Here is a 15,958-nt window from a genome sequence, read left to right as displayed (position 1 = left end):
TCGGACTACTCTTGGTTATGGTGTTAGACGTGGCCAGCTTTACTTCTTGGAGGTCCCTAATCCTAGCCACCCTTCTTTGGCTACTACATGTGCAACAACCAGTCCAGAACAGTCCTGTGCTACCATTTGGCTTTGGCATCGAAGACTTGGTCACCTTTCCTTTAGTTATCTGAAAAAGTTATTTCCTCGATTGTTTTCCCATTTGAATAATGTTGATTTCAAATGCAGCACTTGTGAATTGGCAAAGAGTCACAGAGTTCCTTATTTTCCTAGTACAAATAAAAGTTATATTCCATTTCAAGTTGTTCATTCCGTTGTTTGGGGCCCTGCAAAGGTGCCTTCTTTCTCAAAAGCTTACTGTTATGTGACTTTTATTGATGAATGTACCCGGATGACTTGGTTGTCACTGTTAAGACACAAAAGTGATGTCTTTGATGCCTTCAAAAAAATTTACAGCATGGTCCAAACCCAATATCAGTCTAAGGTTCAAATTCTACAATCTGATAATGGCAAGAAATATTTAGATGGCCACTTTATTGATTTCTTGAGCACACAGGGGATCCGACACCAAACCTCTTACTCTTATACACCCCAACAGAACGGCCTAGCTGAACAAAAAAATAGACAACTACTAGAAGTGGTTCGTGCCTCCCTTTTTGGTATGAATTTGCCTAAAACATATTGGGGTGAAGCTGTTGTGTCTGCTGCTATCTCATCAATCGTACTCCATCCAGCACCCTTCACTTTAAAACTCCACAACATACTCTGGAATCTTATTTCTCCATTCCTCACATTCCCAACCTTGAGCCTCGTGTTTTTGGGTGCACGGTGTATGTCCATATCCCCAAGGTATTACAAAACAAATTGGACCCTTGTGCTAAAAAATGTGTATTTGTGGGTTACTCTAATGTACAAAAAGGTTACAGGTGTTATGATTCCGTTTTCCATAAAATGCATGTCAGCATGGATGTGTATTTCAAGAATTGGAACCATATTATTCAGGGGGAGATTCTGTTACTTCTTCTTAGGGGGAGATACCTACTACTGGAGAAGAAATTATAACTCTTCAACATACTCTTGGACCAGATGTTACCCCTCCCACAAATGATTTTGCTACGCGTCTAACACTTATAACTGAGGCATTGTCCCTGGATGTTCCTGAATCCATACTTGAGGTAAACACTAATCCTACTCCTATTTCTTCAAATGGACCTTCTATTACTAGCATAGATGGTCCCATCTTTACCTGTTAGAGTGTCACAAATACCAAATAAATGTGTACCAAAACAGCTTTATGAACCAGATCTAAACTCTAAGGTCAAATACCCTATCGGTAACTACATGTCCAATTATAGGTTGTCAGAATCATATATTGCATCTATTAATCAATTGTCTAGTATCCTAACAATGTGCAGGATGCTTTGGATGATCCAAATTGGAAGGAAGCCATGAATGTAGAAATGATGGCCTTACAAAAAACTCAACGTGGGACCCGGTTACTTTACCAACCGGGAAGAAACCAATTGGATGCAAATGGGTGTTTACTGTGAAGCTTAAAGCAGATGGCAGCTGTAACACCCCGTGTATACCCGGTTTGTTAACATATTATCGTATTAAGCTGCGCTTAACTAAAAATGCGGAATATCTTTTTCTTTTCAATTATGACGTCATTATACTTAGCCAAGTTGATTACTTAATCAATTTCATAAAATATCGCCTGTATGTAAATTGCAAAAAGACATCTAACTGGAATACCTCATAATATAGATAAAGTGAGTATCTATGTCACGGATCTACTACACATAGTTCGGACAATATCCTGATACATTAATACAACTCCAAATTAAACAAGACAATAAACAAGTCTACGTGGCATGGACAATCCTCATGCTCACCAAATTAACAGCATAACCAACAAAGTCTCAACATATAAATCCATAAACTGAAGCTAAAAGCATAAGACAGTAAACAGGATCCAACATCCAATCATAACAGCATATCAGCAAAGCAGCATAAACATGTAACATCTATCAGCTAAGCTCTGGCCTCCTGCCACTAGAGGTCTTAACCCCCGCATTACCTGAACCTGAAATAAGCATTCCCCAAACGTGAGGTGAGATCTCTAAACCAGAAATCTCAGTAAGACAAGGGGTCCTCAAGGATCTTCCACCCCAAGCTCACTTACATGTGCAATATAAGTTCAAAAGCAGTAATTTAATATAATTTCCAAAACTATGCAGTGCAACAGATATTCATGCCATGTGTGTTGTAACTATTCTACTGGCCAGAGAAATGCAGGAATACGTCTATTACCTACAGATAGTACAAGGAACACTGCTTGCACCTCACCCACAGCCTCACCATATTGTGTGTACCACATACTCAGACTTACTGTATAGGTGGAACACCACATGCATATCATAAAGGCACTAGCATATAACAGCTCAATAGCATTTCCAAAACATCAAAAGCATGTAACACAGTATGCATATAACCATACCCCCATGGGACATGGTGGAACCACAACATGGCTAAACTGAGGACACGAAAGCTTACCTTGTAAGCTCACTATCCAATGCCAAGAGTCCTCACAGCTCAACGTCCACAAACAGTACAATTACAATCTGTTTGGACCAACAAGCATATCAACATTCATAGCTCATAAGCATAAACATAAAGACTACGTTTTCCTCTTACGATTTATGTCTTAAGGCTTCACACAAAGCCATAAGCCCTTAACCACTTGATTCTGACTTAGTTCAGTTAAAACAGAAGTTCAACTTCATCAATCTAGGGTCCACAAATCCCCAATAGCCTACTGTATGAACAGTGCAGCTACTGTTCTTTGAAATCCCAGAATATCCGGATATATGTCGGGGGCATATCTGGATATCAATATCTGGATATCTCACTGGCAATATCCGGATATCCAGATCCCCTTATCCGGATATCAATATCCGGATACCCATATCCGGATATTCACAACCAAATATCCGGATATTTCGCGACAGAACCCAGATTCTGCATTTCGCGAAAATCCAAACCAAAGGTCCAACTTTTTCCGATTACAGAAGCTTAAACATGTCTTTCTAAGTGTGTTAAGCATTACCCAACGTTAGGTTATCATCTTATCTTGTTACATGCATCAAGGTTCCATGTTTAAGCACTTAAACTCATGATCGAAGGTTGTAAGGCTTACCAAAGCTGAAAACTCAGCAAGAATGGCTCAAGGAGCTCACCAAACAACTCCTCAAGTCCTGACTTCCCAAGGAAAAACGAAAATGATGATCAAGGTTGGTACTTTCTCACCAAAGGTCACCACTTGGATCTCAAAGTGCCATGACCATGGCTTCCCAACACCCAAACAACACAAGGTCAGCACTCACACCCACTCACAGTGTCGGGAAACTCAGAATATACACTCACACTCCCTTTCCAAGCAAGCTCTCAAGTGTATGCAAGCTCAAGGATGAAGAAACCAAGTAAAAGATGGCAACTTGGCTCACAAGAGGCGGAGGAAGGCAATGGAGCAGTGTTTTCTGGTCAGCCACCAAGAAGACCCACGTAGCAACAGAATTCTAGGGTTGTGTGCCCAAAGAATGAGTATTTATAGGCGGTTTAACACTTAAACATACAGTATTAACTTTAATTGTTACGCTTAACATTTTAATCCCAAACTTAGGATTCTTAACCTACTAAATTTTACAAGAATTATCATATTTTTCTTATATTTTTTGGAGCACCTTTTCGGTACGCGCTTTTCATAGCCAGTACCAGTTTCTGGCACCAGTTTTCATTATGTTAACTTGAAACTCGTTTTACAAGTCCTATATGTTATTCTAGGAATTATCATGCACTTATTATATTTTTTCGGATACTTTTTCGGTACGCATTTATACCGACTAGCAGAACCGGTATCTGCACTTTTCTTCCGAAAAGTGACTTTCAGCATTATTAACCACTTTCTATAATTATTTAAGCCTCATAATAATTATTAGGGTCAATTATGGAATCATTTCCTAATTTTGCGTATTTAATTAATTAATTTCCTTAATTAACGGTGCGAGTTCCTACAGCAGCCTTGACAGATATAAAGCCAGATTAGTTGCTAAGGGATACACACAAAAATACGGGGTTGATTACCAAGATACATTTGCACCAGTAGCAAAACTGAACACAAATCATATTCTGATTTCTATAGCAGCTAACAGGGACTCGCCACTCAAGCAATTTGATGTAAAGAATGCATTTTTAAATGGAGACTTAGAAGAAGAAGTATATATGGAAATTCCACCAGGCGCCAAACATGCCAACTTGAAGGGAAATGAAGTGTGTAGATTAAAAAAAGCACTATACGACCTCAAGCAATCCCCTAGAGCTTGGTTTGGCAGGTTCTCTCTAGTCATGAAGAAGTTTGGATACAAACAAAGTAATGCAGACCACACCCTATTCATAAAACATAATGGAGGAAAGGTAACAGTATTAATAGTGTATGTTGATGATATGGCTTTGACTAGTGATGATTTATTTGAAATAGAGTTATTGGAAAGATGATAAACCTTTGGTTTACCATGTTTTTAGGCTAAATTATACAAGACTTATGTAGTAGAATGCATGGAATTCAAGGTTTTACAACATATAAGTCATAAGATAGGAAATTGAACTGACGTTTTGATGTTATTTGCATTTTGAAGGTAAAACCACAAAGATTTGGTGCTAAAATTGCTAAAGAAATCATGACGAAGAAGTAGCAGCTCAATATGGAACCAAAGGAAGCCAAAATATTATAATTCAAGGGCCAGAAGAGTACGCTCAAGGGCAATAGAGGACGCTCGAGCGCTTAATAGCAGGGAAAACAGCCAAATTGAGCAATCCAGGGCGCTCAAGCGCACAGATGCACGCTCGAGCGCCCCAAAAGACAAGAATTTATCCTCGAGGAGCACGCTCGAGCGCCCATGAGCACGCTCGAGCGCGCGCAGGCAGACAAAAACAACAATTGCAGGCAATGAAGCACGCTGAAGCGGCCAACAGCGCGCTTGAGCGCCCAAGCACGTTCCAGACAGCAAAGATTTACTAAGATTTGCCGAGATTTTCCAATGGATACCGGATTTTGATATCCGGAATTAAAGTGGAAACATATCGACACTGATTTAAAGAGATTCATGAAAGATTGAAGCAGGATTATAACAAGATTCAAAGTCTTAAATCTGTCACCAATCTACAAGATCTTAAACGCAAAAGGAAACAATTATAAAATCAATTACAAATCTGATACGGATACGGTGGGAGATGCAATGAAGGATGTGGCTTTGAAGATTATAAATAGGGAGTTGAGGGTCAGACCAATACACCAATTCACAAGTCCAGAGAAATACATAGAGACCTGAAGGAGGAATCCTGTTGCGGAGCGCTGGAACACTGAGGAACCAAGTCAACATCACACCAATGGAGGCTTGGGGTTCTCTTTTCTTTATCATTTCATTTCAATTCAGTATGCTAGAGTAGTCTTTTATGTAGTTAAGGGTAGATGGAACCCAATTGAATCTTTATGTTTATGAATTAAATTGTCTCCGAATCTTGTTCTTTTTATAATTGAATAAATTATCTGTCTTTAATGCTTTCTATGAGTTTGTTCCTTATAGAATGATTTTGGGGAACTGTATGACAATAGGGATGTTGGTGCATAAACCCTGACTTGATAATTTATCGTAATCCTTGTGATCTAGGAATAAGCATAGGGTAATTAGGCAATCTTGTAATTCTTGATCTTAATGCATGTTTTCTTGGAGAATAATCGAGGAACTAGAGTTCTTTCAAGATTACATAAATTTATGGTAACAAGGAATTGAGCCGTAATTAACTCAGATAGAATTGATTGGCAATATATTAAGAAACAGATTCTTGACTGTTTAATTCATAACATATTGAGGATATTGAGGAAAGTCAAAACCTTAACTACGCTTGTTTTAAATTCATAATCAAATATCATCATCTTCATTCATTCTTTTAATTCTGAATTTTCATAATTGCATGTTCTTATTTGTTTTTAATTTTAAGTTTTTTGAACCACAACTCTCTTCATCTAAATTCTTGATTGTCCAACTAAGACACGATTAGCGAACTAGTGCTTGAAAATTCTGATCCTCGTGGGAATGATCTCGTACTCCGGTACACTTTATTACTTTCACGATCGGTGCACTTGCCGAGTCGCAACAAGTTTTTGGCGCCGTTGACGGGGATCGAATTTTTCAACAGTAGATGTAACTAATTAACTTTTAGATTGGACGTTTATTTTTCTGCACTTTAAGCATACTATAAAAACATTTTCTGCATATTTAATTTTCTGCATTCTTTTCTTTAATTTTCTGTTTTCTATTTTGTGTTTTCTATTTTTTCTGAACATCTTTTCAATCTTAGTTTATGCGAGGTACTCTTAACCCGCAAATCTTGCAGTTTGATCCTGAGATAGAAAAGACAGAAAGAAAACTTAGGAAGGACACTAAAGCGAAGAAAGCGAAGGAAACAAAGGCATCAACTTCGACGGAACCAAAGGAGGAACCAATGGCAAAAAATAATCAACTCGCTCCAAGGACGTTGGGGGATTACATGACCCCAGCTCGAGTCCCACAGACGGCAAACATTGTTAGACCAAACATAGAGGCTAACAACTTTGAACTGAAGCCGGCACTGCTGCAACTGATTCAAAAAGAACAGTTCGCTGGAGGAAGCACAGAGAACCCCTATAGTCATCTCGATAACTTCTTACTTTACTGTGATACATTAAAAGTAAATGGAGTTCCTCGTGATGCTATCTTGCTCAGGCTATTTCCATGCTCACTGAAGGATGAAGCAAAAGATTGGCTGCAGTCTCTACCTGAAGGAAGCATAACCAATTGGGATGACTTAGCAAGAAAATTCTTGGCTAGATTTTTCTCAGCTTCAAAGATGGCAAGGCTCAAGGCGGAGATCACTGCTTTTCAACAAAAAGAAAGCGAGTCTTTGTACGAGGCTTGTGAATGATTCAAAGGATCACTCAGGAAGTGTCCTCAACATGGAATTGAAGCATGAGAGAAAGCAAGAATCTTTTTCCAAGGGATGACGTCCCGCACGAGAACACTGGTAAACGCTGCTGCAGGAGGCTCCTTGAAAACAAAAACTCCAGAGAAAGTGCTAGAATTGTTAGAATCTCTAGCTTCTCAAGAATTTGACAATGCCCCTGCCCAGTAGCACCAAGAAGATCAGGGATAATGAAGCTTGACGGCTATGATGCACTATTAGCCTAGAATGAACAAATGCTGCAAATGCACAAGAAACAACAAGAACAATTAGATGCTCTTACTAAAAAAGTTAATCTTTCTCAAGTTTCTTCTGTTAATAATTCTCAAATTAAATGTGGTATTTGTGCAGAGGCTCATGCGACTGAGGATTGTGACTACATGAGAACAACTAAAAAGCCACCAGCGAATGTCAACGGACTCTGGTATGATCAGAAGAATCAGAATCAACATCCAGGGTTAAGTCACAAATCCAACCATCAGCCCAATCCTCCCCTTCCAGTGCAATCACATACCCCACAACAAAGTAACACTTCTGAGTGGGAGAAAGCTTTTGCACAACTATGCATGTAATACCCCATATTTTCTTTTAATAAAATAATAATAATAATAATATAATAATAAATATTTTTGGATAATAATGATATTTAGTATTTTTGTAATTAATAATATTGGTATTTAATATTTTTAATTAATGAGTTAATAATAGTTAAAATAATAAGAGGTAAGATAATAATAGTAATATTATTTGATTTATGTGATAATATATAATTATATATATATATATATATATTAGATGATAAATTATGATTAATTGATTTATTAATTGATTGATGATTTATGTATTTATGTTTGATTAGTAATGATTGATTAGTAAATTGTTTAGATATGATGAGTCAACAAACATAAATTGTTTAGATATGATGAGTCAACAAACATATATTGTTTAGATATGATGAGTCAGCATTGAGTCAGTAATGTATAAGCCCTAAACTTCAACTATAAATAAAGACCTAGCCTAACCAAACCAATTCACTCTCCTCTACTACTCTCTCTCTTCTCACTCCAAAAAGCTTATTTTAATTATTTTCAATCTTTATATTTTTTTATCAACCGGTTCTCTGCCCCAAATTACTCTTTTCTTCTAGAAGTTAGCGCAGAGACCAGGTAATCCTAATCTCTAGGTGGTTGTAGATTCGTTGTGTATGAAATTTTATTGTGTGTATCCTAATCTTTAGGTAGTTATATGTTTGATATGTGTAATCCTAATCCTTAGGTTATAATTTTGTTTGAAGTTTATTAATAGTAATCCCAATCCCTAGAGAGTCATAGATTATATTGATATGAATTTTGGTATATGTAATCCTATTCGTAGGTTATTTCTTTTATATAAAACTTGGATGTAATCCTAATCTCTAGGTGTTTAGGTTATCTCTATTATATGAAATTTGGGCATAATCCTTATATGTAATTTGAATATTTATGACTATGATAAATGATGTGATGGGATTATTTGAATGACGATGATTGGATTTGAATTTTTCTATGATGAATGTTGAAGATTTGAATTATTATATCCTTGAATAAATTGGAAAGTTATGATGAGGATCAGATTTGGATTTTACTGTTATGAATGTTGAAGATTTGAATTATCATATCCTTGAATAAATTGGAAAGTTATGATGATGATCAGATTTGGATTTTACTATGATGAATGTTGAAGATTTGAATTGTTATATAAATTCAAAAATTTATGATAATAGTTGTTTGAATTATGATACTTTGGAAAATTATAATGCCCTTGAGTAACTCATTTAGAGATGATAATACGTAAAGAATAAATAATTATGATTGAATCTTTCCTGATTTTGTGTGTTTGTAATAAATTAATGGTGGGAAGATAACTTTGGGATGGTACCTCCCAAGGTGATGAACACAACTTTTGGGCTTTATGCCTCCGATGTGAAACTGATGTGAAAAAGATTATATCCGTTCTTTCCAAAGTTGTGTCTGACAGGGTTTCCCGGGATACTAGTAGCAACTTTGGGAAGATGTGTGCACACTAGGAAGATGTGAATTGATTATGGCCAATGTGATTTGTTTGTGACTGGCAGGGTTTCCCGGGTCTACCATGGTTCTCTTCCCACTAAATATAATGAACTTAAACATTATTAATAATGAAATTTGTTATTTGATTTGATTATGAAGAATGTCATTGAGTTGTGAATATTATCATATTATGATTAATGTTGTGCTAAATATGTTAGTTGATAATTACCAAATACATTAAATGAACTTAATAAAGATAAATATTATATAATGGAATTTTGATTATTATATTGATATTTGATTTGATTAATGTGGAATTGATTTGAACACTATTTGATATTTGATTTAATTTGTTATTAATTACATTAATTGTTTTTTGATTGGGATTACCAGCTTTGCTGACTTTTGTGTTTGTTTGACTGCAATGATCCTGCGGCTGCGGGGGAGCAGATTTTCAGTGAAGCATGTTGCAAAGGATGGGGCTAGCTGTGGGCAGTGAGGATAACGACTCAGATATTTCTAGCTAGTTCCTATGTTTAGAAATTTTATGAGATTTAAATAAATGCATGACATATTTCCTTTATATAAACTTTAGTCTTTGGTTTTATTTTAATGTAATAAATTTAGCCTTGCACCTGTCCATTGTACAGGTGCGGCGGTAACATTCCCCAAATTAGATTTAGATTAGCTTCCGCAATATTTCTATTATTATATTTGTAAAAAAAAAGAATGAATTTTGACAATTTATTTATTATAAGATTGTTTTATAAATTGTTAGAAATTTGGGGTGTTACAATGCAAGACCACTTCTGATTATATTCAAGGTGCAAATGCTTTCAGAGAGGACACATATGCTTTCATGCAAGATACTAGAGCAGCACACCGGAATCAAGAAGCTTCCATAAGAAATCTGGAAATTCAAATTGGCCAGTTGTCAAAGCAATTTTCTGAGAGAGCTCAGGGTACTTTTCCATGCAACACAGTTGTAAATCAAGGGAGCATTGCAATGCTATCACCACTAGGAGTGGGACAGTGATTCATCCTATAGAGGAGCAGTCCGAAGAAAAGAAGAAGGATGGAGAAGCATCAGTTGAAGAAGAGAAGGAAGAAAAAGAACATGATACAATTGAAGTTGACAAAAGCAATCCTGAAAAAGCCGAAAAGAAACTTTTCAAGTGGGAGAAGAAGAAATCTCTAGAAAGATAGAACAAACCATTGGATCTCTCCCCATATGCTCGAATCCCTTATCCTCTGAGATTAAAGAAAGAGAATCAGAAGTAGCAGTATTCAAAGTTTCTAGACATATTCAGGAGGTTGCAGATCAACATTCCTTTTGCTGAAGCCTTAGAGAACATGCCCAACTATGCAAGGTTCATGAAGGATCTATTATCAAGGAAGCGTAAGTTGCAGGAATGTGAGACGGTGAATCTGACGGAGGAATATAATGCTATCATCCAAAAGAAGTTACCTACCAAAGTCAAGGATCCAGGGAGCTTCAGCATTCCATGCACTATAGGAAAAGTGGAAGTGGACAATGTTTTTTGTGATCTTGGAGCTAGCATCAATGTCATGCCACTCTCCATGATGAAGAAGCTGGGGATTACTGAAGTGAAGCCCACAAAGACGATAGTGCAACTGGCTGACTGCTCTTCAAGGCAAGCTTATGGCATCATTGAGGATATATTGTTAAATGTAGAAAAATTCATCATTCCTGTTGATTTTGTCATCCTTAACATTGAAGAAGATGCCACAATTCCTATGATTTTTGGAAGACCCTTCTTGGCAACTTCAGGAGCACTGATTGATGTACTTAAAGGTGAGTTGATCTTACGGGTAGACAGAGAGCAAGCAATTTTCAAATTCTTTGACAAAGAAGTCCCCTCATCCGTAGCTCAACCGGAAGATCAAGTCTACTTTATTAGTGAAAAGAAAGGTGAAGAAGAATACAATGAGGAGTCTTCTCAAGAAAGTAAGCCAAAAGTTAAGATGGAAAAGCCGAGGAGCAAAGGAAAGCATGTAAAAGTCAAGTTCAAAGTTCCTGAGACTACTTTACCTCATCCATATGCAGAAGAGCACTACGGTAGGACACAAATTCTAAATGATGGAGCTTGGACATCACCAAGCTTATGTTTTGAGCCACCATGATAGTAAATCAGGTACGTCAGGCTCGTGACGTTAAACAAGCGCTAATGGGTAGGCGAACCCACACTTTACTGTTTTATTTTATTTGTTTTAATTATTTTATTTTGAATTAAATAAATAAAAATACAAAAATATAGGAGAAGGTGTTGAGACTAATGACTGTCATTGAGTGAATTTTACAGGTAAAGAAAAGGGAACAAACAACAAGAGGAAACAACTAGTTGTTTTTATTTCTCGATGCATTTTCTCTTTAGATTTAAATCGGTTGCTGATGACAGCAACATTTAAATCTGGGAATGGGGAACACGTGGTTCATCTAAGCACAATACACAAAATATCCAGCTAAAACAGGGAACTATCTCAAATCATTTCTCCTTTGCTTTAGCTTAATTCTTTTTGAATTGAATTTTTAATTTTTAGTTACTTTTGAAAACCCCAAAGCCATTATTTTTGTGAAAAGATTGAAAGTTTTACTCAGTGCTTTTAAATGGGAAAATGGCGGAAATTTTTGATCAGTAATTGATTCAGAGCATGATGATGCATTTACTTGAATATTTTCATAATGAGCATCAATGTAATAATTTTCATGATTCATTGAATATTCTCTCTTTAGTGATGAAATTTTTTAAGATAAAGAATAGGGAAATTACTGTGCATTCAAAGCTGTGAGGTTTTGAGCCTATACAAAAAAATTTATTGAGTGTGCATCTCACTGTATGAAAGACTCTAGAACTTGCTTTGTTTCTTGCTTGAATTTGTATGTGATATATTTTATGGATATGATTGATGCATGTTCTTTCTTTAAACTAGATGGCCAAATAGTCAACCATTGCTGATATTCCTTAGTTAAACCCCTTTGAGCCTAGACCTGTTTATTCTTTGAAAACCTCTAAAGATGAATAAGCCACTTTCCATATAAATCCTCACCTTAATTGAGATTAATTTTTCAGATTTGAATTGAGGAAAAAATGTTAATTGTTGATGATATAAATTGTGATGTATGGAAGTACAGGGAAAAAGGCAAAAGCCAAGGAAGTAAGGTTGGTTAGAAAGAAACAAAGAAAAGGAAAAATACTCAGCAAGAGAAAAAGAAAAGAAGTAAACAGAAAGAAAGAAAAATTGTTCTGAGAAAAGAAAACGACAAGCAAGAAAAGAGTTTAAAAAGAAAAAAGAAGAAGAATGGACTGAAAAGAAGAAAGAAAGTTGTTTACAAAATGTAAACGATTACATTTATTCCTCTTTGAATCTGAATTTTAATCTTGCAGCTCATCCTCTAATTTTTTCCTTCCTTTAGCCAGGCCAAGTTATAACCCTAAGAAAGACCTCTTGATCTATGAGATATGTCACAATACTATGGAGAGCGAGAATATAATCAAGCCTATGGTAGTGTTGATTCAGTGGGAAACGAGTGAAACACCAACCCTCTAAATAGTTGAGTGTGAATGAAATGAATTCCTAGTGAGGGAGTGTGTCAGTAAATTCTCTTTATTCTTGATCTTAAGAAATTTTGTTGCAGCTTTTAACTGATGAATTATGAATCTTGTTGATTGATGCATTAATTTTTAGAGTCTGAATGCTCTGTAAGCATGTCTCTGATTAATCCTTCCTGTCAAATTCCATGCTATTGAGATTCCTACTCCCTATTCCCTTAGTCTTATTCTGATTGATTGCTGAGGACAACAATATTCAAATCTGAGAATGTTTGATAAACCTTTGATTTACCATGTTTTTAGGCTAAATTATACAAGAGTTATGTAGTAGAATGCATGGAATTCAAGGTTTTACAACATATAAGTCATAAGATAGGAAATTGAGCTGACGTTTTGATGTTATTTGCATTTTGAAGGTAAAACTACAAAGATTTGGTGCTAAAATTGCTAAAGAAATCATGACGAAGAAGTAGCGGCTCAATATGGAACCAAAGGAAGCCAAAATATTACAATTCAAGGGCCAGAAAAGCACGCTCAAGCGCAATAGAGGACGCTCGAGCGCTTAATAGCAGGGAAAACAGCCAAATTGAGCAATCCAGGGCGCTCAAGCGCACAGATGCACGCTCAAGCGCCCCAAAAGACAAGAATTTATCCTCGAGGAGCACGCTCGAGCGCCCATGAGCACGCTCGAGCGCGCGCAGGCAGACAGAAACAACAATTGCAGGCAATGAAGCAAGCTGAAGCGGCCAACAGCGCGCTTGAGCGCCCAAGCATGTTCCAGACAACAAAGATTTACTAAGATTTGCTAAGATTTTCCAATGGATACCGAATTTTGATATCCGGAATTAAAGTGGAAACATATCGACACTGATTTAAAGAGATTCATGAAAGATTGAAGCAGGGCTATAACAAGATTCAAAGTCTTAAATCTGTCACCAATCTACAAGATCTTAAACGCAAAAGAAAACAATTATAAAATCAATTACAAATCTGATACGGATACGGTGGGAGATGCAATGAAGGATGTGGCTTTGAAGATTATAAATAGGGAACTGAGGGTCAGACCAATACACCAATTCACAAGTCCAGAGAAATACATAGAGACCTGAAGGAGGAATCCTGTTGCGGAGCGCTGGAACACTTAGGAATCAAGTCAACATCACACCAATGGAGGCTTGGGGTTCTCTTTTCTTTATTATTTCTTTTCAATTCAGTATGCTAGAGTAGTCTTTTATGTAGTTAAGGGTAGATGGAACCCAATTGAATCTTTATGTTTATGAATTAAATTGTCTCCAAATCTTGTTCTTTTTATAATTGAATAAATTATCTGTCTTTAATGCTTTCTATGAGTTTGTTCCTTATAGATTGATTTTGGAGAATTGTATGACAATAGGGATGATGGTGCATGAACCCTGACTTGATAATTTATCATAATCCTTGTGATATAGGAATAGGCATATGGTAATTATGCAATCTTGTAATTCTTGATCTTAATGCATGTTTTCTTGGGGAATAATCGGGAAACTAGAGTTCTTTCAAGATTACATAGATTTATGGTAACAAGGAATTGAGTCGTAATTAACTCAGATAGAATTGATTGGCAATATATTAAGAAACAGATTCTTGACTATTTAATTCATAACATATTGAGGATATTGGGGGAAGTTGAAACCTTAACTACGCTTGTTTTAAATTCATAATCAAACATCATCATCTTTATTCATTCTTTTAATTCTGAATTTTCATAATTGCATGATCTTATTTGTTTTTAATTTTAAGTTTTTTGAACCACAACTCTCTTCATCTAAATTCTTGATTGTCCAACTAAGACGCGATTAGCGAACTAGTGCTTGAAAATTCTGATCCTCGTGGGAACGATCTCGTACTCCGGTACACTTTATTACTTTCATGATCAGTGCATTTGCCGAGTCGCAGCAAAAGACATTTAGCAAATGAGTTTGAAATGAAAGATCTAGGATCATTAAAGTACTTTCTTTTAGGGGTGTTAATGGGTCGAGCTGAGCTTTGGTCTTAAAAGGCTAAGCCTGTGTTTAAATATGTCAGTCTGACCAAGCCTGTTACCTGTTATGAATATAATTTCACCCTGTGGTCTATCGTATTTACAAAAAATAAAAGCCTGGTTTAGCCTGTTAGCCTATTTAAAACAAAATAAGACAACAAAAATTTATCCAAACAAAATATACAGTCAACAACACTAGTAATTCCATAAATATTCATAAATCTAATATATATCCAAACAGCATAATATAAAACAAAATCATTCAAAAAGTATGTTTAATTAATAAAATGGGATGAAATGGATTGAGGAGAGAGAGAAGGCTATCACAAGTAGTATAAAAAATATAAAATAAAAATAAAAATTAATATATTAGGCCAGCCTGAGAGGCTCTACGGCCAAGCTTTTGAATTGGAGCCTGAGACCTGTTTATTAAACGAGCTTTTATACAAGTCCAAGGCTGGTTCCAACAATCAATTTTAGACATAAAAGCTCGGGCCTTCACGAGCCGAGCCAAAGGCCCCTGTAAGGCTTCTGGCTCGTTTAGCACCCCTACTTTCTTGGAATTGAAATTGCTAGATCAAATCAGGGAATTTTTTGTCACAAAAAGTACATTTTAGATCTACTTGCAGAAACATGAATGACAACATGTAAACCAACATAAACACCAATTGCAATGAATCATGTATTAGGTTTATATCCTAAGCAAGTACAGACTGATGTTGGCAGATATCAAAGGGTAGTAGGGAGGCTAATTTATTTATCACATACTAGGCCAGACATTGCTTATGCAGTTAGTGGTTTGAGCAGATTTATGCACAACCCAAGTGAGGATCACATGGCTGCTGTGTATCGAATATTGAGGTATTTAAAAGGGTGTCCAGGGAAAGGTCTGCTTTACTCAAAAAATAATAGTCCCATAATTAAAGGCTACACAGATTCAGATTGGGCTGAAGATAAAACTACCAGACAGTCAACTTCGGTATATTTTACTTTTGTTGAAGGCAATCTAGTTACTTGGAAGAGTAAGAAGCAGAAAGTTGTGGCTTGATCGAGTGCAGAAGCAGAGTTTAGAGGAATGACACATGAAGTATGTGAATTATTGTGGATTTAGAGCATCCTACAAGACTTAGGAATCTGCTACAATCAGCCTATGGAGTTACATTGTGATAATAAAGCTGCTATTGAAATTGCCCATAATCAAGTTCAACATGATAGAACCAAACATGTAGAAGTGGATAGACACTTTATCAAAGAAAAGCTAC

General features: G+C 36.1%; 1 non-coding gene across 1 annotated transcript; it reads right to left on the bottom strand.

Annotated features, from left to right (window-relative positions):
* Positions 1-6,951: 6,951 nt before the first annotated feature.
* Positions 6,952-7,058, bottom strand: LOC133287380 (small nucleolar RNA R71). Its single transcript, XR_009748234.1, has one exon. It is a non-coding gene; the product is annotated as a small nucleolar RNA R71 (small nucleolar RNA).
* Between the last annotated feature and the right edge of the window lie 8,900 nt (positions 7,059-15,958).

Source organism: Gastrolobium bilobum, unplaced genomic scaffold (assembly GCF_033153095.1).
Source record: "Gastrolobium bilobum isolate Gb01-03AN ecotype WA unplaced genomic scaffold, APGP_CSIRO_Gbil_v1 utg35772, whole genome shotgun sequence".
Classification (NCBI taxonomy): Eukaryota; Viridiplantae; Streptophyta; class Magnoliopsida; order Fabales; family Fabaceae; genus Gastrolobium; species Gastrolobium bilobum.
Note: the sequence above shows the minus strand (reverse complement) of the source record. Positions and strands in the feature narration are given on the sequence as shown.